The sequence below is a fragment of the Myotis myotis genome, unplaced genomic scaffold, assembly GCF_014108235.1.
Source record: "Myotis myotis isolate mMyoMyo1 unplaced genomic scaffold, mMyoMyo1.p scaffold_m19_p_11, whole genome shotgun sequence".
Lineage (NCBI taxonomy): Eukaryota > Metazoa > Chordata > Mammalia > Chiroptera > Vespertilionidae > Myotis > Myotis myotis.
In genome coordinates, this window is record NW_023416315.1 from 15,889,265 (window position 1) to 15,915,035 (window position 25,771).

Genomic DNA, 25,771 nt, shown 5'->3' on the forward strand with positions numbered 1-25,771 from the left:
CATCTAACAAATTATTGTGCTAAGGTCTATATATCATATAGCTAATCTATATGTTCAGTTACAGATAACTAGAGATAGAAGGAAAGAAGTATTTGGGCTTTTGTTTTCAGTCATTTTCTTTGGCTTTTTAAAGCTTTTTCATGTCTAATCTCAAATAGATTTGGTCTGATCAGGGTAAAGTTTAATGTGCCTTAGACGTATATGTAAAAAAATCATAAAAGATGACACTTAAGATACAAGTAAATATGGCCATTTCAGTTTAACAACCAGTTCTCTCTTCACTTACAAAGATGAAAACAAAAATTTAATGAGTATACTCAGTGTAGTATTTAAAAAACAGGATTCAACAGAGTTGTGAATTATAGTACTTAATTTTGTGAAACTTTGGGAGTAGAGGATTTATAGATATAAACCATCCTATTTTAAAATGCCATTTAAAGTAACTGATATTTTAAACTAATTTGAATTTAACTTATCAATTAAAGGTAACCACAGAACTATCATAATTTATGAATTTCAAGGGATGTAGGCTATAACAAACATGTTTTTGCAAATAGTAATTCTGACAACTGCTCAAAACAACCAGTTTGCTTGCTTTGTTATGATTAAGTAATTAGTGTATTGTTTTTATTTTACTACAGAATGTTAGTGATTTTATAAATTATTTTAAGTAGAAAGGAAATTAGCATTTTTCTTTTTAAAAAATATGTTTTTATTGACTTCAGAGAGGAAGGGAGAGGGAGAGAGAGAAACATCAATAATGAGAGAATCATTGATTGGTTTCCTCCTGCATGCACCCCACGGAGAACTGAGCGCACAACCCTGGCATGTGTCTTGACCAGGAATCAAACCGTGATCCCTGGTTCATGCTCAACCACTGAGCCACATTAGCCAGGCAGAAATTAACATTTTCCTTCCTACTGTATGCTAAACACTATGCCAGATATATATTTTATTTATTTATATGTATATGTATATATATATATGTATGTATTTATTGATTTCAGAGAGGAAGGGAGAGGGAGAGATAGAAACATCAATGATGCCTGAGAATCATTGATTGGTTGCCTCCTGCATGCCCCCCCCACTGGGGATGGAGCCCGCATCCGGGCATCTGACCTTGACCGGAATTGAACCCAGGACCCTTGAGTCTGCAGGCCAACGCTCTATCCACTGAGCCAAACTGGGTAGGGCTGCCAGATATTTTGCAGTCTTTTTTTTTTTTTTTTTTAATTCTTTATTGTTGAAAGTATTACATATGTCTCCTTTTTCCCCCTTTGACCTCTCTCGGGCCCCTCCCACCCCTCAGCACATGCCCTCAGCCCCCTACTGTCTGTCCATTGGTTATGCTTATATGTATGTATACAAGTCCTTTCGTTGATCTTTTACTCCTTACCCCCCAAACCTCCCCTGCCTTCCTTCTGAGGTTTGCCAGTTTGTTTGATGTTTCTGTGTCTCTAGAATCTAGATCTATTTTTATTCATCAATTTATGTTGTTCATTATATTCTACGAATGACTGAGATCACGTGATACTTATCCTTCTCTGACTGGCTTATTTTGCTTAGCATTATGCTCTTTTTTTTTTTTTTTGCAATAAATTTTTATTTAATTAGCTGGCATGGAAAACTAATAAGCATTTGGTCTGCTTTTCTGGTAAAATATATAATTGATGCCAACCAGTCTTTTCCTAGGAGGCTGGACCAATTAATAGTTGTAATTAAAGAAAATATAATGAGTTAGGAAAACTTGGGTTTTCTAATCACTTGCATTTAATTTGCATGATTAAACTCATGTCATAAAACAGGAATTATGAAACAGTGATGGAAGAGAAATATGGGTAAATGCTATACTTTACAACCCTGTGAATATAAATGAAATCGCAAGCTAACATTCTCCCAGGTGAGTGAAGGACCTGGTGCCCTGGTCCTCCAGGGTCTTGGGAGCCAAGTTTTCATGCAGGAAGAGGTGAGGTTGATTTAACCCCCTCTGTGTGAGAGGCCAAGAACTAATTTAGGGTATCTGGAGATTTAGCAGTGTGTGTGTGTGTGTGTGTGTGTGTGTGTGTGTGTGTGTGTTTGTGTGTGTTGACAGTGGACAGGGGCTAGTCTCTAGTTAATTGCAATTTATTTTTATCTTTAATTTCTTTATTGGTTAAAATATTACAAATGTGTCCTCATCCCCCCCATTAACCCCCGAACACCCACCGCCCCCATGCTCTCATCCCCCCGTTGTCCGTGTCCATTGGTTTGGCTTATATGCATGCATACAAGTCCTTTGGTTGATCTCATCCCCTTACCCCCACTTTCCCTCTGGGGATTGATAGTCTGATCGCTGTTTCTCTGTCTTTGGATCTGTCCCTGTTCATCAGTCTATGTTGTTCTCTATATTCCACAAATGAGTGAGATCATGTGGTATTTCTCTTTCTCTGACTGGCTTATTTCACTTAGCGTTATGCTCTTCAGGTCCATCTGTGCTGTTACAAATGGTAAGAGTTCTTTCTTTCTTTTTTTTCACAGCAGCATAGTATTCCATTGTGTAGATGTACCACAGTTTTCTAATCCACTCATCTGCTGATGGGCACTTAGGCTGTTTCCAAATCTTGGCTATTGTAAATTGTGCTGCTATGAACATAGGAGTGTATATATTCTTTCTGATTGGTGTTTCTGATTTCTTGGGATACATTCCTAGAAGTGGGATTACTGGGTCAAATGGGAGTTCCATTTTTAATTATTTGAGGAGTAAACTCCATACTGTTTTCCACAGTGGTTGCACCAGTCTGCATTCCCACCAGAGTGTATGAGGGCTCCTATTTTACAGTCTTATTGAACATATCAACAATTTATAGGATAGATATAACCTGTATTTTACAGATGAGGAAACAGTCTGAGAAGTATCTTGCCTGACTTTAAAATCTCTGTTCTTTTTATCCAGTTTCTCCAGGATGCATTTGAGGTTCCTAAGGACCTGGCTGGGACTAGGCTAGTGGTGGGGGGCGAAACACCATGCAAAAGGGTGAAGGTTTTAAATTTGAACATGTTTAGGGAGGGATAGATAATCTGCTATAAGTAGTGCAGCAGTTCTCATACCTTTTGGTCTCAAGAGTCCTTTACAATCTTAAAAATTATTGAGGACCCTAAAGAGTTCTTGTCTCTTTACTACATTAGAAATTACAACAGGCATTTAAAAAAATAATTTGCTTTAAAATAGTGATATTAAACACATTCCATATTAACTTGTATACTATATTTTCATTATTCAAAACAAATTAGTTTGAAGAGTTGTTTTTATATTTTTGCAAATTTATTTGATATCTGGTTTAATAGAAGAGAGTTGGATTCTCATACTGCTACATTCATAATGTTGAAATGTCACATTTCACACAGTAAAATGTGTCAATTGCCCTCTGGAAAACTCCACTGTACACACCTAAGAAAATGAAAGTGATAAAAAATTATTATACTAAAGTCTGTGCATTCTCATATTTACAAGTGAGGAAACATAACAGTATTAGGAAAAGAGTTTTGATGTCATAGTCTCTCCAGTGATCTTGGGTTGGGCATCCCTGAACCATACTTTGAGAACCAGGGAGGTAATACATGGTATAGAGGCTAAAGGTAATGCTGAGAAAATTAGGTAGGGGGTCAGATTGTTGCATCTATGATATATTCTATTTTACATATCAGTAATAGTAATTTTTAACAGTTCTACACTGAAATTCTTAGATTCACATGGAAAGTGGGCAGGTGTGTAAAAAAATAGACATGCTAGCTGCCAACAGTCCAGCAGTATTTCCCCACTTTCAACTGCCACGACCACCCTACCCCCTCTCCTTTTCCAGCCTGCTTTACTGTGATACAGCCTTCAGTGATATCATTCAGATAGCTCTGGTCGGAAAGCTGAAACCCTACTATAGGTCTCTGGAGAGCCCCTGCCTTTTTTAAGAAAGGTGTAAGCAGTCATCTGACAGATTAGTGTTGTAGAAAGTTGATTCTAATGACAGTATGGAGGATGAATTAGCAGGTGAAAAGCATTTTGGAAGTTAAACTATAAGAAGTGAGGTGAGAGTCTGAAGTAAACTAAACTAAAACTAGTGGATCCCTGACCAGTGTGGCTCAGAGCATTGTCCTGTGCACTGAAGGATCACAGGTTCGACACTCCATCAGGGCACATACCCAGGTTGAGGGTTCAATCCCTGGTGGGTGGTGCATGTAGAAGGCAACCAGTGTTTCTCATGTTGATGTTTCTCTCTTCCTCTTTTCCTCTCTCTAGAATCAGTGAAAAGTGTATCCTCAGGTGAGGATTTAAAAAAATAAAGTAATGGAATAGAGGATCTGATAAGGATTAAGAAAGAAATCTCAATGATGGACTAGATGTTGGTAGTAAAGGAGCAAAGAGTATTGTAGTATGACCACCAGGTTCGTAGCTTGGTGTACTGTCACCCAAATTAGAAAATATTATTTGGTAGGATAAAGAGTAAAGGGGGAGTAACAAGTAGAGGGGATCAAGCAGGACATGATGGAAGGAAATTAGACATGTTAAAACTGAGGTGCCATACTCTGGTTTCTCTTCAGATCGCATAAATATTTTGCCTTTTACTAAAGATTTCCATGGAGAGGAACAGTTCTGAGTTTATACTCAATTTTTTGAGGCTTGGCTTTGGCAGGGCTAAAAACAAACAGAAAAAACTGAGGTGCCTATGACACACCTAATAGATGTGTAGAGCTCAAGACAGCCAGGATGGAGTTAAAAGATTTGGGAGTCATTGTATAAGCATGTAAGAGATAGTTGAAAACATGGGAGTAGGTGAGCTTATCCAGACAAGTATATAGAATGACCAACTTTAGGTTGAAGAGCATCAGCATTTAAAGAGCATCCCCAAAAGGAAGTACCAGTGATGGTTCTGAGAAGGTATGGTCGGGAAGGAGGCGAACCCAAAGGATGTCAGAAAGCCTGGAGAGTTTCACAAAAGGAGTAGTTACCAAAGTCAAATAATTCTGGGAGGACTGGTAAGGTGAGATTTAAAAAGTACCCATTCTATTTGCCAAGTAGGAGTGATTTGGTGGCTAGAAAAAGCAGTTTGGGGTTGGGGTCTGGGAAGAAGCCAGATTATAGTGGGTTGTGGAGAAAATAGGTGAAGTGGGTATAAATTCCTTCATTTACTTTAACATTCTGAAAGTAGATGGCATAAGTTAGAGCAAGATACAGGTTGAAGGAGCACTTCCTACACTTTAAAAAAAAAAATGATAGGATAGAGACAATTTTCATTATTATCTACATGTATATACTTTTTTTTTCTTAAATATTCTTTATTGATTTTTCTACAGAGAGGAAGGGAGAGGGACAGAGAGTCAGAAACGTCAATGAGAGAGATCAGCTGCCTCCTGCACACCCCCCACTGGGGACATGGCCGCAACCAAGGCACACGCCCCTGACCGAATCGAACCTGGGACTCTTCAGTCCACAGGCCATCGCCCCTGAACCAAACCGGCCAGGGCTGTATATGCTTTTTTATAAAATGATTACTGTTTACAATTTTTAAAAATATATATTTTATTGATTTTTTATAGAGAGGAAGGGAGAGGGATAGAGTTAGAAACATCCATGAGAGAGAAACATCCATCAGCTGCCTCCTGCACACCCCCTATTGGGGATGTGCCCGCAACCAAGGTACATGCTCTTGACTGGAATCGAACCTAGAACTCTTCAGTCCACAGGCTGATGCTCTAGCCACTGAGCCAAACTGGTCAGGGCTGTTTACAATTTTTAAAGACAGATAATTTGTCTATTGATTAATTTAGACCTCTGAATTTTTTTTTTTAATTTTAATTTAAAATTTGGATTTGAAATGTTAGAAAAGCGGGAAAGACTGAAAGCCTGGCAAGATCTTAAAATGCTGCACAGATTTGATAAGTATAATAATTTTTATTATTAAACTCTTCGATGTTGTGTCTTGTAGGTGTTTTAAAAATTAATAGCAACTCTGTTGAGATGTAATTCACCTAACATAAAATGCATTTATTAAAAGCTGTACAATTTCATAATTTTTAGTATATTCATACAATAGTGCAACCATCACCATAATCCATTTTTATCTACCCCCTCTCCCCCAAAGAAACCCTATACCCATTAGCAGTCATTCCTCCCTTCCTCTCTGTATCCTGTCCCCAACCCTGGGCAACCACTAATGTATTTTCTACCTCCATAGATTGCTTCTTCTGGACGTATGTAAATGGAATCATACAGAATGTGGTGTTTTATGATTTGACTTCTTTACTTAATATACAATGTTTTCAAGGTTCCCTCATGTTGTTGCAGGGATCAAAAATACTTCATTCCCTTTTACAGTTGAACTAGAGTCCCAGTGCACGAAATTCGTGCATGGGCGGGGTCCCTAGCAGCTGCCTGTTGTCGGCCAGGGCCTCTCTTCCCCCAGCCGCCTGCCGCCCTAGCGGGGTGGGGTTGGCTGGGAGGAGGGGCCGGCCAGTGATTGACTGGCCGGCCCCACCTCCTGGTTGGACTCCTGGTCAAGGGGACAATTTGCATTTTAGGCTTTTATTATCTAGGATAGCCTATTACTGGGGAGAGGAAGCCGGGCATTGCTATATGAAGTCATTACATGGCACCCACAGCCACTGTTTGGGTTGGGCTGGGCTGTGGGCCGCATTTTGCGCCATGGAGTCTCAGCAGCATCGGCTGCGATTTGGTGGGCTCTCACTCCAGGGTCTGTTCCCACTTGGGGGAAGTTCGATGTTGCTTTGTGGGTGCTAGGTCTGCAGTGCCATTTCTCTGTAAAGGCCAGTGCGCGTCATGGCAGCTCCTGCATTGAGCGTCTGCCCCCTGGTGGTCAGTGTGCGTCATACTGACCAATCAAACACTTAGCATATTAGCCTTTTACATATATATGTGTGTATATAAAATTAAAGGCCTGCTGCACGAAATTCATGCACGGGGGGAGGGGGGGGCCCTCAGCCCAGCCTGCACCCACTCCAATTGGGGATCACTCGGGGGATATCCGACCAGCAGTCAGACACCCTTCTCACAATCTGGGACTCACCTGCCTGATCACCCCTAACCTCTCTGCCTGCTTGCCTGATTGTTCCTAACTGCCCTCCCTGTTGGTCTGATCTTGCTCCCAACTGCCCTCCCCTGCTGGCCTGATCTCGCCCCTAACTTCTCTTCCCTGCTGGCCTGATCACGCCTAACTGCCTCTGCCTGCCTGATCTCCCCTAGCTGCCCTCTTCTGCGGGTCTGATCTTGCCCCCAACTGCCCTCCTCTGCTGGCAAATTTGGTTCTGATTGGTCAGTTTCTATGCCAGTCAGTGTCAAAAGCTCCACCTCCTAGGCAGCCATTGGCTCCTCAAGTTGACCCAGATTTGGTTCTGATTGGTCAGTTTCTGTGCCAGTCAGTATCTCTAGGCCTATCAACAAGCCCTGATCAGAAAGGCGGGGTTGATCAGCAGCTCCGGTGGAGACCTGGAGAGAAATGGAGGTGCTGCTGTTGGCCAGGCCAGGAGAGAGAGACAAGTTCTGATCAACAGCTGCCATGGAGGCTATGGCTCAGACTCTACCTCACTCTCTCTGCAGGCCTCTCTCCGGGCCTGATCCGCAGCCCCCTAGGCAGGCTGTTCTGGGTCAGGGCACCTGCACAGGTCCCAGTCACTGTTGGGTCACCATGGCAACCCAGCACTGACTTCCTGTCTGGTTGAGCCTTTGGTCGTAACCGGTCATTACGACCCTGGCTCTTTATTATATCTACACTCATAATAGACAAATATGTAAATTGCTGCCTATTTGTGATGCCCCACAGCCAATAAGGAGTGCGTATGCAAATTAACCCAACAAAGATGGCGGGCTTGTGGGCAGCATGCATGGGCGCAGGCGCCAAGTGGCCGGGGGGCGGGGTGGAGCACCCTCCGCGTCCCACAGGCACCGAGGGGCTTGGATCCCTGGGACGCCACTGGAGTGTCGGGTCCTGTCAGGGGCCACTGAAGTTCCCAGTCCTTTATGATTCTACAGCCCCTGGACTGGAAGCCAAAGCCCAGAGCACGGGGAGCACCAGGAATGCTGGGAATCATAGTTCTGGTGGCAGACACGTTGCGGGATATCCTAGACACTAGATCAGTGGTTCTCAACCTTCCTAATGCCGCGACCTTTTAATACAATTCCTCATGTTGTAGTGACCCCCAATTTCATTGTTACAAATTGAACATAATAATTAAAGCATAGTGATTAATTACAAAAACAATATGTAATTATATATGTGTTTTCCGATGGTCTTAGGCGACCCCTGTGAAAGGGTCGTTCGATCCCCAAAGGGGTCTCGACCCACAGGTTGAGAACCACTACACTAGAGCAAAGTGAGCCTGGAGCAAGTTACTGTTGCAGGTGGGGCATGGAGGGAAAGCAAAGGTGAGAGACATAAGTAAAGTCAGAGTGTCAAGGAAAAATTAAAAGGAAGATTCCTGCAACTTCTAGGAAATCACCAATGGAGCAAAGGAAAAAAAAAAGACCTCTACTACCCTAACTGGTTTGGCTCAGTGGATAGAGTGTTGGCTTAGGGACTGAAGGGTCCCAGGTTTGATTCCGGTCAAGGGCATGTACCTTGGTTGCGAGCACATCCCCAATAGGAGGTGTACAGGAAGCAGCTGATCGATGTTTCTCTCTCATTGATGTTCCTAACTCTCTCTCCCTCTCCCTTCCTCTCTGTAAAAAATCAATAAAGTATATTTAAAAAAAAAAAAAAGACCTCTACTATTCTGTGAGCACAAAACCAAACTGGGTTGGGGTCTCTGACAATTTGCTCATATTATTGCAAAGATAGACAGAAACTCCTAGACTGGAGAGGGCTCCCATGAGGGCTCCCAGATTGGAGAGGGTGCAGGTTGGGCTGAGGGACCCACCCCCCATGCACGAATCTTCGTGCACCGGGCCCCTAGTAGATGATATTGTATGGACATTTCACATTTTGTTTATCCGCTTATCTATTGAAGGACATATGAGTTGTTCACACTCGTTGGCGTATTTTGTATTCTACAGTAGTACATAAAATGTAATATAATTTGTATTTTATGAATAATACTATGGTGAGCATTTGTGTACAAGTGTTTGTTAGGATATATGTTTTCAGTTATCTTGGGTATATACTTAGGAGTAGACTTACTGGTTAATATGGTAACTCTAATGTTTAACATTTTGAGGAACTTCCAAACTGTTACTCAAAACTGCTGCACATTTTACATTCCCACCGGGAGAATACACATTTTATATTCCCACCAATTTCTCTACATCTTCACTAGCACTGTTACTGTCCGTCGTTTTTATTATAGCCATGTAGTGAGTGCGAAGTGGTATATTGTGGTGGTCTCATAGGTTTGTAAAATAACTGTAAGTTTACATATATGGTGCTATATGTCTCATGTGCCTTTCAAAGCCAGAGTGATAGGTAATATTTTGCAGTGTTTGCATTTGAGCTAATCTGAATGCTTTTCCAGTGCTACTGGGTTAGTTAAGATTTTCTTATCCATCCTTTAATGGATGTCCAGCCAAATGTACTTAATACTAGAAGCCCAGCACGTTAAATTGCGCAGCCCCACCCACCCGCACCAGTCTTTGGTCATTACGGTGTTAGGGCCACTGGGTTTTTATAATATAGATTTAATTAACTTCACAAGTGGAAGGGAACTTTTTAAAGTGACTTTCCAGACATTGGTCATTGAAACAGCCACTAAAAATTTACCTCAAGTGTTAGTTCTAAAGAATTGTTTACTGCATTTGTTTTTAGAATATTGCTGGTTTTTTCCTTCAATATTTGACATTTAATTTAGAAAAGGTTTTTGAACAGTTGAAACTTGAAAGTAAGACATTAACATTTATATAGATTAATTTTTTTTCATGTTAAACACTACCATGTTTCTGTAGCACTCAGTTAGATTTATAAAAATAAAAATTTACATTTTTTTTTACTTTTCCAGACTGAAAGCCTCTGAGGCTAGAGCAGCCGTGGACAAACTACGGCCCGCGGGCTGGATCCGGCCTGTTTGAAATGAATAAAACTAAAAAAAAAAAAAAAAGACCGTACCCTTTTATGTAATGATGTTTACTTTGAATTTATATTAGTTCACACAAACACTCCATCCATGCTTTTGTTCCGGCCCTCCGGTCCAGTTTAAGAACCCATTGTGGCCCTCGAGTCAAAAAGTTTGCCCACCCCTGGGCTAGAGACTGGTACTTAATTATCTCTGTGTCCCCATTGCTTAATATAGTGCTTAGTATTTAATAGGCATTAATGACCATTGCATGAGCAGAAATTGTAGCTACCTTAATGCTGTAAGACATTTATTCTGCAGATGGATTCTTCATATGGTCCGGGGGACTTGTCTCTGAGATCAGTGTGAGAACTGCTTTTCCGCCTTTTATGTGTACAGGTGTGCTTACTAATACACAACTGTGGTTGTATTTTCAATTACCTACTGAAAAAGAAAATACAAGATAAAGTACTAGACTGAATTAAATAAAACTTTTAAGTACATATTATTTTATTAATTGTAATACCTTCTCCATAAATATAGAAAATAGTTCAATACATATTTTTTTTTTTTGTCTACTGGCTAGTGTGCGTAAGGATTCAGGGAACCACTTGTGTATCCCCAACTGTGGGGACATTATCTTAAAATATTAAATTTAATAAAATGTCCACTTTTAATTTTTTTCAAGTATATTTTTATTGTTTTCAGAGAGGAAGGGAGAGGTAGGGAGAAGTATAGACATAAATGATGAGAGAGAATCATTGATCGGCTGCCTCCTGCACATCCCCTACTGAGGATCGAGTGCACACCCCAGGAATGTGCCCTTGACTGGAATGGAACCTGAGACCCTTCAGTCCACAGGCCGACACTCTATCCACTGAGCCAAACCAGATAGGGCTTAATTTTTGGTTTTAGATTGAATTAATATAATCCAGCTATATCACTGGAATCTCTTTAAAAAATAGTCATATTTTGTAACGTGGGAATTTGGGGAGTGGTTACAGAAATAGCTGTTATTTTTCTCTTGCCTCCAGTTTCTTACCTCATCCAGTCCTAAAATACTGCTTTCAAGTGTGTAGTAAAGGAAATACTACTGGTTGAAAAATCAGGAGATTTGGATTTGAGTCCCAGTGTAATTGTTTAGTTCTGTGTTTCTTTAACGTATTCACATTGGACCATATTGGAAACATATGGTTTTGTTTTTATTATTAAAAAATATGTTCAAAAAAACCCTCAAAGCTCCCTTTGACCATTTAAATAATTGGAATTTTAAATGCTTACGCCAATTCAAAGCATCAGATCCAAGCTCTGCTTTTTTGAAACTGTAATTGTATGCCTGTTTCAATTTCTCTTTCTTCTATACCCCAATTTTGTAAGTTTTGCCCTAGTTTAGCATACAGGACAGTAGGATAAAGTCTATACTTAGTAGCCTGGCATTCCAGATCCGCCTTAACATTACCTTTACAGTGTTAAATTCATATACTCTGCAGAATGTATCTCTCTTACCTTTTGGAATAAGCCATTTCTTGTCCTTGAAGCATACTTGCTGAATGACTTAAATCTTGCTTATCTGTGGTTGTACTGTTGAACATACTTTTTCCCTTTGGGGAAATTTTTCTTCTGTTTTGTAGACCAGTACTTTGAATCAGAACACTAAAAATTTAGAATGACTTTACCACACTGAGAAGTCAGAAGCAAAAATGTAATTCTCACTTTCTGGGATAAATAAATATTTTAGCCCAGTTATTTTAAGCTCTTGTTCTCCATTGTAAAATTTGATTTTTAATACCATGGGGGGAAAAGCCTTTAATTAGAGTTGAGTAGAAGAATGACGTGCTAAGGCATGTTCAGTGATAACCAGTTCTAAACCTCTAATCTCTTCCAACTAGAACTCCTCTCCTAGCATTTTATATTTCCTGTAGTATTTAAATATTTTAAATTTATGCAATCAATAGTCTTCTTCCCTCTGAAATAACATAAAATCTTGTTTCCATTTGTACAACATTATAGTGTCTGTGAACTGGCTTATGGCAGATACATAGTTACTCCCTAAAAGTTTTTCATGGAAAATGTAGAGTGTGGATCCTGTTAATTTCAGGCTTTGGGATGTATGCTAATATCTACATTTCCAGTAATGACTGTTTTTAAGTGTAACCTACACTTGAAAAGCTATTTAACATTTGAGTAGCTACCCTGATAGACTCCAGAGGAATGCAAAAAAATGTGCCCTGTTATCTTGGATCCTACCATCCACCATTCATACAAAAGGTGTTCATTCAATGCACACTATGGCCTAGGCCAGTGATGGCGAACCTTTTGAGCTCAGCGTGTCAGCATTTTGAAAAACCCTAACTTAACTCTGGTGCCATGTCACATATGGAAATTTTTTGATATTTGCAACCATAGTAAAACAAAGACTTATATTTTTGATATTTATTTTATGTATTTAAATGCCATTTAACAAAGAAAAATCAACCAAAAAAATGAGTTCGTGTCATAGGTTTGCCCTTACTGGCCTAGACACTGTGTTTAGAATTGGGAATAGAAAATATGACAGTCCGTTTACCTGCTGTCAACATACTTGTGAGAAGCAGCAGGAAATCTTCCTGGGGGTAGTAGATGCGCTTCAGGGGGTTTGTAAATGCTTTCAATTTATACATAATACTTTGTGTGTAAGCCCATTGGGGTGGGGTTGGGTGGAGGAAGCATGGAGTAGAAAAATGTTCATAGCTTTTAGGTTCTCAAGGGCTTGGGTTTCAAAAGCCTAGGCAAGTAAAAAGACAGCAAAATTTGGAGCCATATAGGAATTAATTTCTATCCTGGCCTTGCTGTGATATAAGCAGGTTATCTGGGGAAATTGGGGATATAATACCTATCAAGATAATATGTATGTGAATCTCCTCACATAGAAGTATGTAGAAGGTATGCAATAATAATTCAAGACATCATATTACCCTAATGTACATGTATTCAAGACTGAAATCATAGAGGCAAAAGAGACTAAATCTGCCTGAAAAATCAGTTTCTGCAAAGAGGCCCTATTGGATATTCTCGCCAGCACTTGTTTTTTGTTGATTTATTGATGATAGCCATTCTGGCAGGTGTGAGGTGATACCTCATTGTAGTTTAATGTGCATCCTCTGCTGATAAGTGACGTTGAACATTTTTTCATGTCTATTAGTTATCTGTATGTCCTCTTTGGAGAAGTGTTCATTTAGGTCCTTTGTATATATACATATACATTTACATATACATTTACATATACATATACATATACATATGTAATAATTGTTTGTCTTCCTTTTGTTGAGGTGTATGAGTTCTTTATGTATTTTGGAAGTTAACCCTTTACCAGATGTATCACTGGTGAATAAGTTCTCCCATACAGTGGTTTCCCTTTTCGTTTTGATAATGATTTCTTTGCTGGCGAGAATGTGGAGAAAAGGGAACCCTAGAACACTGCTGGTGGGAATGAAGACTGGTACAGCCACTGTGGAAAACAGTATGGAATTTCCTCAAGAAAATTAAAAATGGAACTTCCATTTAATCCAGCAATTACACTTCTGGGAATATATCCTAAAATCCCAAAATACCAATCAGAAAGAATATATGCACTCCCTATGTTCATAGCAGCCTTACTATAATAGCTAAGATCTGGAAACAGCCCAAGTCTCATCAGTAGATGAGTGGATAAAAAAGCAGTGGTACATTTACATAATGGAATACTATGCAGCTATAAAAAGGACTTCTTGCCCTTTGACAGCATGGAGGGACCTGGAGATTATTATGCTAAGTGAAATAAAACAAATATCACATGAACTCACTTATATGTGGTATCTTATGAACAAAATAAACTGACAAACAAAATAGGTCCAGAGTCATAGATGCATGGAACAGACTAACAGATCTCAGAGGGGAAGGGCTTGTGGGGAGTGGGAGGTGGATGAAAAGAAATTAACCAAAGAACTTATATGTATGTATGTATAGCCCATGGATACAGATAATAGTGTGTGAAGGCCTGGGATGGGGCAGGGGCTGGGTGGAGGTGGGAAAATGGGGACATCTGTAATACTGTAAGAGAAAATAAATAAAAAGAGGTCCCATTTGAGCTGAATTCTTGAAGGAAGAGTTTGTCAGGTGGACTAGGATAAAAGGCATTTCAGTTATAGAAAACAAATAGTACCTGCAAAGACATAAAGATGACAAGAACTGTGGCCTTTAGATGTGAGGAACAAGGTGTCAGTATATAAAATAAGCAAAGCCCATACACCCAAATAATAGGAGGGAGTTCCCTATGGGAGAAAAACATACATACTGAATATGTGATGAATATGAAATTGGCCTCTACATTCCCGAATGTTTTGGTGAGAAGTATTTGTTTTTTTGTGTTTTATTAAAAATATATTTTACTGATTTTTTTACAGAGAGGAAGGGAGAGGGATAGAGAGTTAGAAACATCGATGAGAGCGAAACATCGATCAGCTACCTCCTGCACACCCCCTACTGGGGATGTGCCCGCAACCAAGGTACATGCCCTTGATTGCAATTGAACCTGGGACCCTTCAGTCTGCAGGCCAACACTCTATCCACTGAGCTAAACCAGTTAGAGCTGGTGAGAAGTGTTTTGATGTCTTATTATTATAGCACTAGAGGCCTGGTGCACAAAATTCGTGCACAGGGCCTCTCCAATCCGGGATCTCTGTGGGATCGGGCCTAAACCGGCAGTCGGATATCCCTCTCACAATCCAGGACCACTGGCTCATAATCGCTTGCCTGCCTGCCTGCCTGCCCGATTGCCCCTAACTGCCTCTGCCTGCAGGCCTGATGCCCCTAACTGCTCCCCTGCCGGCCTGATTGCCCCCTAACTGCTCCCCTGCTGGCCTGATTGCCCCTGTCTGCCCTTCCCTGCTGGCCTGATTGCCCCTAACCACCTCTGCCTCGGCCCCCACCACCGTGGCTTTGTCCGGAAGGACGTCCAGAAAATGTCTGGTCTAATTAGCATATTACCATTTTATTAGTATAGATAGTTATTTAGTCTTATAATGTATGGTTTGGTTGGTAGGAAGGATCTTTTAAAAATCAAGTTTAAGCCATATGGTCAGTGTTCTTAAACCTAGAATTTGACTTTATCCCAGGTTTATAAAGTAGTACTTTATGTATGTATGTAGTTCTTAGATGGTTAGATTAGTGTTTTTCATTGGCTTCTGTTAAAAGTGCCCTGTAAGAAATTACATTAAAAAAAATCTTTAGGACCTGGAAAATCCTCCTATATAATAAAAGGGTATTATGCAAATTGACCGAACAGCATTGAGTGTCTGTCCTCTGGTGGTCAGTGCTCTCCCACAGGGGAGCACCACTCAGCCAGAAGCTGGGCTGATGGCTGGCGAGCACAGCGGTGGTGGCGGGAGCCTCTCACGCCTCAGTGGCAGCACTATGGATGTCCTACTGGAGCTTAGTCCCGCTCCTTGTGCCTAAGCCGTCAGTTGGACATCCCCCGAGGGCTCCTGGGCTGCTAAAGGGCGCAGGCTGGGCTGAAGGACCGCTCCTCACCCCCTCACCCCCAGTGCATGAATTTCGTGCACTGGGCCTCTAGTTATTTATAATACCAGACCTCTTGCTTAGTTTGGATTCCTCAGCAAATTTGAGTTTTCCAGGAATGGCCCTCAGAGGTTTTGAGATTACACACATTTGGGACCAGAACTATAGGACAAGAAAGGGAGTTTTAGATCAAAACCATAGAAAATAGCTTTTCTGGACATCTCCCCACAATGTGTGTACAATTTACTCATAGTCATACGGTTAAAAGAAACATTAAATCTGTTTAGAAGTTAAGGAGCTTGTCATAGGTTTTATATTTAGAAGTTAGCAGAGCTGAGTTTGTACCAATTATCAAAGCAGATCCCCTTTCTATGACATGATGTTGCCTAAGCCAACAGTTATATTCTTATTAGGACAGAGTCAATAAATGAAAGGGGGGCATAAATATTGTGAAAATTACAGAAAAATTATTTGTCGATAGAGATTTTTGGTTGCTGTCTACTTCCAAACTAGTTTAAATAGAAAATATTTTTATTGCAGTAGAATACTAACCTGAGCTACTTGAAGGACAGGAACCAAAAAGTGGAAAGCCATCCCCAACCTAGGTGACTCTTCATTCTATCTCCTGTCTTTCTATGGTTCTCCATATTTATCAGTTTCTTTGTCTCTTTAGGGCTTCTTGGATACTTGCCTTTACTTCTCTGTGCACCTGCTTGTTTACTGTTATCTTTCTCTGCACGTGCTGAATAAAGGCATTCCTATGGTGACCACCCTGTCTCATTCACTTTATCTCAGGTTAGAGGAAGAGCTCAGAATAACCATAATTGATATACTGTTTCACTTTGACATTCCAGGCAGAATTAACTAACTTGCCAGTGAAATATGGGTATTTTAATGTAAATGTGTGGAGTTGACCTAGGTGGGGACCTTGTTTAGATGTATATATATGGAAGGGACTGCCTCTTTCAGTGCAGTCATTATGGGCACCAGCAGCATGATCATCCATTCCTAACTCGGGGGATGGGAGGGAAGAAAAAAAAGGTGAGTGGGGGAGAGAACTTTTGAAATAAGTGGTTACTTGACACCATAGAACGGGGGTCCTCAAACTTTTTAAACAGGGGGCCAGCTCACTGTCCCTCAGACTGTTGGAGGGCCGGACTATAGTTAAAAAAAAAACACACTATGAACAAATTTCTGTGCACACCGTACATACCTTATTTTGAAGTAAAAAAAACAAAACGGGAACAAATACAATATTTGTATTTGCGTGTGGCCCGCGGGCCGTAGTTTGAGGACCCCTGCCATAGAATTTACCATTTCTACAGGCTGTCAATTGTCAGAATCCTTTGCCTTATAGTTGAGTGTAGATTGAACATGTTAATGTCCCATCTCTATTAAAATGGATTTTTAAAAAAAATGCTTGGCATAAATTATTTTTAATCACAAGGTGGGATAAAGAGGTGGCTTCATCTCTGCAAACTTGTCAATGAAAGCATTTCTATTTATATGCCGTTAGTATTCTAATTTTGTGTATTTTGATAAACAGTATGTTCCAGTGGTTTTAAAGTCTGCTCTATCAATGTAACAACTTAATTGAAACCTAAAATTTTCTGTTGAGAGTACAGTTTAGCACTAATTTAGTATGTAAAAGTAAGACAAATAGGTTTCTTTTCGCCTACAAAAGTTGTATAAACAGATATTAAATGGTCACCTATATTTCTTAAACATCAGAGTTGGAGTGAGTTATTCTGAGTTTTCTGGTAAATTCACCCTATTTGAGTGGCACTGGGGCTTTATAACCCCTTTCTGAGGGAATTTTCAATAGAGATGGAGAGATGAAGATGTAGGCAAATAAATGCAAAACTGAACACAGTATTATGGGACAAAGTTCCATGAGGATTTTTTGTTATTATTACAGCTTCTTTATTGTGGTAAAATGTACATAACAAAATTTACCATTTGTAACCATTATTAAGTATATAATTCAGAGGCATTAAGTACATTAACATTGTTGTCCAATGTTCACATGCTATATGTGAAAATTCACATACTGTTAGGAGTCATGCTTTATAAGAAGACCTTCAGAATGAGCCCAGAAGGATAGGGGAAGTTTGATGGAGGTACTTTAACAAGTAGAGGAAACCCGCTGAGCAAACAAATGCAGGTGGCAATAATGAAGAGATTTAGGGGAACAGCAGTTAGTAGCAGCATTAAGTAAACAAGAGCAATCAAAAAGAACATTATAGAAATAACTAATTAGGGCTGTTGGTGAATTTATAAAGTTTAAGAGAACAAACAAGGAATTTGTTTTAGAATAAATGCTAAGTCAGCTTTCCACAGGTAAAAGTTGATTTAGCTTCTCATTCATGAAATGTTCTAGCCAGTAGAATAATTAATGTTATTAGATTATAGGAGACATGCTCTAAAATAATTTAATCCTAGAGATTGCCAGTGTACCCATAGTACATATTAAGTATTAAGACTTAAACAGTGTTGTATGACTCAAAGAAGTCAGCTGTAGTGAAGTATTGTCATGCTAATGGCCTCATTAGCTGGTCTCTAAGAATTGTAACTTCACAAAATGATTCAAGAGAAGACCATTAGCCTAGGACTTTCCTTTGTAATATAAAATGGTAGCTGAATCATAAGATTTCTTCATTTTCTTTTAAAATAAGTTCAAAAATGATATAGCTGCCCTGGCTGGTGTTGCTCAGTGGTTACAACATCAGCCCACACACCAAAGGGTTGAGGGTTTGATTCCCGATCAAGGGCACGAACCTGGGTTGCAGGTTCAAACCTGCTCGGGTCCTAGTCAGGTGCTTGTGGGAGGCAACCAATGTGCCTTGCTCACATGATGTTTCTCTCTGTCCCTCTCCCTCCATCCGTTCTACTTTCTCTAAAAATATCAGTGGAAAAATTACCCTCAGGAGGATTAACAAAATAAAACAAAAATGTCATAGTCATCATATTTGGGTAAATTTTGTTATGAAATAGTTGTGTAGAGGGAGTCAATATGCCAATTTAAACAGACTGATGTAACATTTAGGGGTAACATCAGTGCCTTTTGTCCTGACATACTTCAAGCAAAAACATAATAAAGATCAGTTGTGATCTTATAAAAAAAATTTTAAAAATCTGTAATGCAAAGATGAGCAATAAAGAAAAAGTATCTTGACACTTTTAACAGTAGGAGGGTTATTGTCTAACATACTTAAGTAACCTCTGTATCAATAAAAAGAACACTCCAGTAGAAAAATGAGCACATATGTCCTTAGCCAGTTTAGGTCAGTAGGTAGAGCATCGAGCCTGTGGATTGAAGGTTTCCGGTTTTTATTCTGGTCAAGGGCACATGCCCAGGTTATGGGCTTGATCCTGAGTATGGGGTGTGCAGGAGACAGTGAATCAATGATTCTCTCTCATCATTATGTTTCTGTCTCTCCCTCTCCCTTCCACTCTGAAATCAATAAAAAATATATTTAAACTAGAGGCCCGGTGCACAAAACTTGTACGGGGGGTGGTTGTCCCTCAGCCCAGCCTGCACCCTCCAATCTGGGACCCCTCGGGATGGCCGATTGCCGGTTTAGGCCTTAAACCGGCAGTCAGACATCCCTCTCACAATCTGGGACTGCTGGCTCCCAGCCACTCGCCTGCCTGCCAGCCTGATCACCTCCTAACCATTCCCCTGCCAGCCTGATCGATACCTAACTGCTCCCCTGCTGGCCCCGTCACCCCCAACTGCCCTCCCCTGCCGGCCTGGTCCCTCCCACCTGCCCTCCCCTGCTGGCCATCTTGTGACGGCCATCTTTGACCACATGGGGGCAGCCATCTTTGACTACATGGGGATGGCCATCTTCTGTGAGGGTGTGAGGGTCAATTTGCATATTACCACTTTATTATATAGGCTTTTTTTGAAAGAAAAATGAGCACATGCTATGACTCATATTTAACAGAAGGAAAAATGCAAATAATTACTGAACACAGGAAGAAAAGTCAGTAATCTCTCCAATAATCAGAAAAATGCAAATAGTCAACATGAACTTTTGAGTCCATTAACTTTTGGAGGAATCTATCAGATTCTACCAAACTTGGTAAAATTCAAAGTTGTTAATCATGGCAATTCAGAAATTAATAATAGCAAATGTTGGCAAGGTTATCGAAAAACTGTTATTTTGGATCTGTTGATAGAAGGTAAATTGGTTAGTAATCTGAACAATAAAGATTTAATTAAAAAAAAAAAAAGAAGAAGAAGGTAAATTGGTGAAGTCTTTTTTGGAAGGCAGTTTGCCACTTCTAATAGAATTGATAATGTGCATATTCTTTGACCCAGCATGTCAACTTCTAGGGATTTTTAAAATATTTGCATGTGTGCATAGAATAGTATGTCCAACTATGTTATTTGCATCGATTTTTGTGAAACAACATAAAATATTTGCTAGTAAGCAGGCTTAACATGGTTGCCTACTTAAAAGGGGAAAGAGATGGGGGGAGGGTTATTTTTCATTTTATAATTGGGTATAGAAAAGAGTAAATTAACCTCAGAAAGGCCTGCTTGCAAGATTGGCCCTTGCCTAATGTTCGGGAACTTGGACTTTTGGGAGGTATCATTCTGTGATAAGAGTGGCTCACTGTGCCTTGACTATACAAATATGGTTAACAGGGAACATCTACTTTCCTTCTGGGAGTCTGGAATTTTGGTTTGCACTACGCGCAGTGTGCCTGTGACCAACCACCAATAAAAAACTGGACGCTGAATCTCTAATGAGCTTCTCTGTAGACAACATTCACCGGTATTGTCACAGCTCATTCCTGGAGGAATTAAGTGGGTTTGTGTGGCTCCATTAGAGAGGGGTTTGAAAGCTTGTGTTTAGTTCTTCTGGACTTTGCCTCACGTACCTTTCCCTTTGCTGCCTTCAGCTGTAATAATACTAGCTATGAATATGACTGTATGGTCCTGTGAGTTTTCCTTTTGAATCAGCAAACCTCAAGGTGGTCTTGGGAATCCATGACACAACTTATCAGTATGGTTTGAATATTTTAGCATCTGCATGAATTATTTATATAATTTTTTAAAAGCAGTAAATTTAACATGTTTATGTGTGTGTATGTATACATAAGCATACATGTCTATCTCATCTCTAAGGATATGAAATGTCTTGAGTTAGTTATTTTGGACAAGGAGATACTGCTTTAGATAAATTATTTAAATTACACTTTATCAGTTTCATATGTAAACTACAAAGATCAAATTTCAAGTAGCATTTTAAGTTCATACAAACTATATTATCTCAACTTATGGAACTGAATGTGTTATAAATGTGATTGTAAGGTGCTAGTTCTCTGATGTTCTGGATGTGGTAATCAGTGCCCATTATGTCTAAAAGGCTTGCCATGCTTTATTGAATATATGATGCTTGGAAGACATTAGGTACTATGGGGGAATAAATAGAAATATAAAAAATCACCTCGGGCAGACAGGGAATTACAATCTTGGGTGGCAGCATTGGTGGTAGTGATAAAATAAAATGTATAAACATATGGTGGATATAAAAGGCAGAAATGAAAAATACTTATGACTAGCATGTACTTTTGAAATTTTTGTATGCTACATGAAGACCGGGATTTTGTCCTGGTCACCACTGTATCTGTAGGACCTAAAAGAGTACCTGGTATATAGGATAGGTTAGGTCGGTAAACTCATTAGTCAGCAGAGCCAAATATCAACAGTACAGTGATTGAAACTTCTTTTGAGAGCCAAATTTTTTAAACTTAAACTATATAGGTAGTTACATTTTAATTAACTTACTTAGGGTACTCCTAAGGGTTAGGAAGAGCCGCACTCAAGGGGCCAAAGAGCCGCATGTGGCTCGCCAGCCGCAGTTTGCCGACCAAGGGGTTAGGAGAAAATGATGAGACCAGTCATTCTCATGAAGGTGATAATTAAATCTTACTTTTTAAAAAATATGTTTTTATTGATTTCAGAGGAAGGGAGAGAGAGAGATAGAAACATCAATAATGACAGAAATCATCGATCGGGTGCCTCCTGCACGCCTGCTACTGGGGATCAAGCCTGCAACCCGGACATATGCCCTGACCAGGAATCAACCGTGACCTCCTGGTTCATGGGTCGACGCTCAACATCTGAGCTACACCATCTGCGCTTACTTTTTTCTTTTACTGTAAATGTCTGGACCCAGTATGTCAGCAAACTGAAAAAAATAGATTTAAAAAATCTTAATAGTTATGAGTAGAGCATAGCTATCTAATGTTATATGGATAGTGTGTAGCCTGGTAATCTGAGATACTTTTATGGTACCCACAACCAGCTCGCTCCCCTTACTATACTTGATAGGATATTTAATTTCTATGTAAACAACTATACTGGCTTTATTTTCCTTTTTTAAAAGAAATGTTTAATTGTGGTGAAATGCATATAACATAAAACTTAACATCTTAATCATTTATAAGTGTACAGTTCAGTATTGTTAAGTACATTCATATTGTTGTACACCCATTCTCTAGAACTCTTCATCTTGTAAAACTGGAACTTCATACCCATTAAAGTACTCCCATTTCTCTGCTCTCCCCAGGTCCTGGCAACCACCATTCTACTTTCTAGCTCTATGATTTTGGCTACTTTGGATACTTCATTTAAGTGTGGAGTCATACAATATTTATCTTTTTGTGGTTGATTTATTTCAACTAGCATAATGTTTTCAAGGTCCATCCATGTGGTAGCACGTGTAAAATTTCCCTCTTTTTTAAGGCTGAATAGTATTACATTGTATGTATAAACCACAATTGTTTTTCCGTTTGTCCATCAATGGGCACTTGAGTTGCTTCCACTTCTTGGCTATTGTGAATAATGTTGCTATGAACATGAGTGTACACATATCTGTTTTGAGACCTTACTTTCAATTCTTTCAGTATATACCCAGAAGTGGAATAACTGGGTCATATGGTAATTCAAATTTTAATTTTTTTTTTTTTAGGAACTGACTTACTGTTTTTCATAGTGGCTGCACCATTTTATATTTCCACCAACAGTCCACCAATTTCTCCACATTCTCATCAACACTTTTTAAAAAAATAGCCATTGTAATGGGTGCCAGGTGATATTTTGTTGTTTTGGTTTGGTTTTCCTGCTGATTAATGATCTTTTCATATGCTTGATAGCATTTGTATATCTTTGAAGAAGTATTTACTCAAGTCCTTTGCTCATTTTTTTTTATTGCATTTTTGTTGTTGAGTTATAGTTTTTTATATCATAAAGATTCTACATGTATTTCTACATATCCATCTTTAACACAAAGAGAAGCACCAGTTTATGAAAGTTTAACAATCATAATGGAACAATACTTGTGATGCATTTTCAAAGTAAAGTGCTATCATCATATAGGATAGTTAATGTGACTTCATAATTTCATTTTAATTAATTGTTCTTACAATTAGCTAAAATTACTTATTTTTCCTTCAAGATTAATATACAGATTGACCATACCTTCTTTGTATCTCAGTAAAGTTTCTGCTGGGCAAAATACTAGTAAATTCTCTTCAGAGTTTGACCATGGTTTGGAAAATTGTCACACTGTCACACCTTTTATTTAAAATTTTGGCGTATTTCGATTTATGGATTCTAAAATATCTTATTTTAAAATCTTTATTGTTAAAAGTATTACATATGTACCCTTTGTCCCCCATTGACCTCTTCTAGCCTATCCTCTGCCCCCCACCACCATACTGTCTGTGTCCGTGGTTTATGCATAAATGCATACAAGTTCTTTGTTTGATCTCTTCCCACCCGCCCATCTTCTTCCACCTTCCCTCTGAGCCTCCACAGTCTGTTCCATGCTTCTATGTCTCTGGATGTATTTTGTTCATTAGATTCCCCATATTAGTGAGATCATGTGATACTTGTCTTTCTCTGACTGGCTTATTTTACTTAGCATAATACTCTCCAGGTCCCTCCATACTGTCTCAAAGGGTAAGAGATTCTTCTTTTTTACTCCTGCCTAGTATTCCATGGTGTAAATGTACCACAGCTTTTTAAAAAATATATATTTTATTGATTTTTTTTACAGAGAGGAAGGAAGAGGGATAGAGAGTTAGAAACATCGATGAGAAAAACATCGATCAGCTGCCTCCTGCACACCTCCTACTGGGGATGTGCCCACAACCAAGGTACATGCCCTTGACCAGAATCGAACCTGGGACCTTTCAGTCCACAGCCTGACGCTCTATCCACTGAGCCAAACCAGTTAGGGCTACCACAGCTTTTTTATCCACTCATCTAATGATTGGCACTTAGGCTGTTTCCAGATCTTAGCTATTGTAAATTGTGCTGCTATAAACATAGGGGTGCATACATTCTTTATGATTGGTGTTTTGGGTTTCTTAGGATATATTCCTAGAAGTGAGATCACTGGGTCAAATGGCAGTTTCGTATTTAATTTTTTGAGGAAACTCCATACTGTTTTCCATAATAGCTACACCAGTCTGCATTCCCATCAGCACTGTACTGGGTTTCCCTTTTCTCCACATCCTCACCAGCACTTATCATTTGTTGATTTGTTAATGGTAGCCATTCTGACAGGTGAAAGGTAATATCTTATTGTCATTTTAATTTGCATCTCTCTGATAATCAGTGACTTTGAGCATTTTTTCATCTGTCTCTTGGGCATTTGTATGTCCACTTTGGGGAGTGTCTATTTAGGTCCTTTGCCCATTTTTAAATTGGATTGTCTTCCTTTTGTTAAGTTGCATGAGTTTCTAATATATTTTGGATATTAACCCTTTATCAGATGTAACATTGCCAAATATGTTCTCCCATACAGTGGGCTCCCTTTTCGTTTTGTTGATGGTTTCTTTTGCTGTGCAGAAGCTTTTTATTTTGATGTAGTCCCATTTGTTTATTTTCTCCTTAGTTTCCTTGCCCTTGGAGATGTATCTGTAAACATATTGCTATAAGAGATGTCTGAGATTTCTCTGCCTATGGTTTCTTCTAAGATCTTTATGGTTTCCCAATTTATATTTAAGTCTTTCATCCATTTTGAGTTTATTCTTGTATATGGTGTAAGTTGGTGGTCTAGTTTCACTTTTTGCATATATCTGTCCAATTTTCCCAACACCATGTATTAAAGAGACACTCTTGACTCCATTGTATGCTCTTGCCTCCTTTGTCAAATATTAATTGAGGGTAATTGCTTGGGTCGATTTCTGGTGTCTGTTCTGTTACATTGATCTATAGGTGTCTTGTGTCAGAACCAGGCTGTTTTGATTACGGTGGCTTTTTAGTATAACTTGATATCTGGCTCTCTTCTATTTTGGAAAAGTGTCTATTTAGGTAGGTCCTTTGCCCATTTTAAAAATAATTTAGAAACCCATTCTAGGTTATATTTATACATTATTTTTAGTTATGAAAAATATCTAGATCATGAGTTTGTGCTTTTTAAATACTGTAAAAATCTTGAAAATTGTATGTAAATAGATAGATACTAGTTTTTATTATGATTGAGATTTGGGCTTTTTGTTTGTTTGATTTCATATGTTGTATGAAAGAGTAGCACTGCTTATCATTATTACAAAGAGAGATATATATATATAAGGACAAAATCATGCTCTTGGGGTACGCATATCTTTGTAGTAGTGGAGGTCTGGCTTTTCAGGACCAAGTCTATAACAGTGTTAGAATGAAATATTTTTTGCAAGGAATCTGAATGTTTGGTATCAAATATAACCTCCAATTCATTTCTCCAGAGAAATATACTAAAACTTTTAAGGACACATATTTTCTTAATTACCCAGGTTCAGGTTTAATTCATTTATTTTTAGTCTTCCTGGTCCTGGGTTAGAGTTACAGAAGTTTTGGGGGATACCCTATATTAGTACTTATGCCCCAATAATATCCTATTATATGAATACTAGAGGCCCAGTGCACAAAAATTTGTGCACTGGGGGGGGGGGGGCCGCGGTCCCTCAGCCCAGCCTGTGCCCTCTCGCAGTCTGGACCCCTCGGGAGATAACGCCCTGCTGGCTTAGGCCTGCTCCCGGGTGGCAGAGGGCAGGCCCAATCCCTAGGTGCAGCCCCTAGTCGGGCTCAGAGCAGGGCCGATTGGGGAGTTGGGGCGCCGCCCCCTGTCATGCACAGAGCAGGGCGATCAGGAGGTTGTGATATCACCCTCAGTCACGCTCAGGGTAGGGCCGATTGGGG

At 39.4% G+C, this 25,771-nt stretch overlaps 1 protein-coding gene and 1 non-coding gene across 22 annotated transcripts in view; both read left to right on the forward strand.

Moving 5' to 3' along the window:
- PTPN12 (protein tyrosine phosphatase non-receptor type 12) overlaps window positions 1-25,771 on the forward strand; it is a 108,899-nt gene that overhangs the window by 4,195 nt on the left and 78,933 nt on the right. The window lies entirely within an intron of this gene.
- LOC118666723 lies at window positions 4,553-4,668 on the forward strand. Its single transcript, XR_004971052.1, has one exon. It is a non-coding gene; the product is annotated as a U5 spliceosomal RNA (small nuclear RNA).